Source organism: Schistocerca piceifrons, chromosome 3 (assembly GCF_021461385.2).
Source record: "Schistocerca piceifrons isolate TAMUIC-IGC-003096 chromosome 3, iqSchPice1.1, whole genome shotgun sequence".
In the NCBI taxonomy this organism is placed as follows: Eukaryota; Metazoa; Arthropoda; class Insecta; order Orthoptera; family Acrididae; genus Schistocerca; species Schistocerca piceifrons.
In genome coordinates this window covers 74,752,277-74,753,177 of record NC_060140.1, presented here as the reverse complement: position 1 = coordinate 74,753,177, position 901 = coordinate 74,752,277, and the positions used below count along the sequence as shown (strand labels likewise).

The following is a 901-nucleotide window of genomic DNA, read 5'->3' as shown; positions in this document are numbered from 1 at the left end:
ATTCCACAAGAAATTTCCGGTTTTTTCAACCAAAATTGGCCGAGAAAAAAAATGTGTTGCATTACTTATTGAACTGCCATCATGGTCAGACAGAGATTCCGAAATCAGATACTGGATTGTAAGGCGTACCCAGGAGCAGATATAGACTCAGATCACAATATAGTAGTGATGAAGAGTAGGCTGAAGTTCAAGACATTAGTCAGGAAGAATCAATACGCAAAGAAGTGGGATACGGAAGTACTAAGGAACGACGAGTTACGTTTGAAGTTCTCTAACGCTATAGATACAGCAATAAGGAATAACGCAGTAGGCAGTACAGTTGAAGAGGAATGGAGATAGAATGAAATTTTCACTCTACAGCGGAGTGTGCGCTGATATGAAACTTCCTGGCAGATTGAAATCGTGTGCCGGACCGAGGCTCGAACTCGGGACCTTTGCCTTTCGAGGGCATGCGCTCTACCAACTGAGCTACCCAGGCACGACTCACGCCCCTTCCTAACACCTTTAATTCCGCCAGTACCTCGTCTCCTACCTTCCAAACTTCACAGAAGCTCTCCTGCGAACCAGCAATGAGAAATTGCTCGGTAGGCAGTACAGTTAAAGACGAATGGACACCTGTAAAAAGGGCCATCACAGAAGTTGGGAAGGAAAACATAGGTACAAAGAAGGTAGCTGCGAAGAAACCAGGGGTAACAGAAGAAATACTTCAGCTGATTGATGAAAGGAGGAAGTACAAACATGTTCCGGGAAAATCAGAAATACAGAAATACAAGTCGCTGAGGAATGAAATAAATAGGAAGTGTAGGGAAGCTAAGACGAAATGGCTGCTTGAAAAATGTGAAGACATCGAAAAAGATATGATTGTCGGAAGGACAGACTCAGCATACAGGAAAGTCAAAAC

The 901-nt window shown here is 43.5% G+C and overlaps 1 non-coding gene across 1 annotated transcript; it reads right to left on the bottom strand.

The window, feature by feature from the left end:
- Nucleotides 1-403: 403 nt before the first annotated feature.
- On the bottom strand, nucleotides 404-478 carry Trnas-cga. The gene has a single exon. It is a non-coding gene; the product is annotated as a tRNA-Ser (tRNA).
- Nucleotides 479-901: the final 423 nt, after the last annotated feature.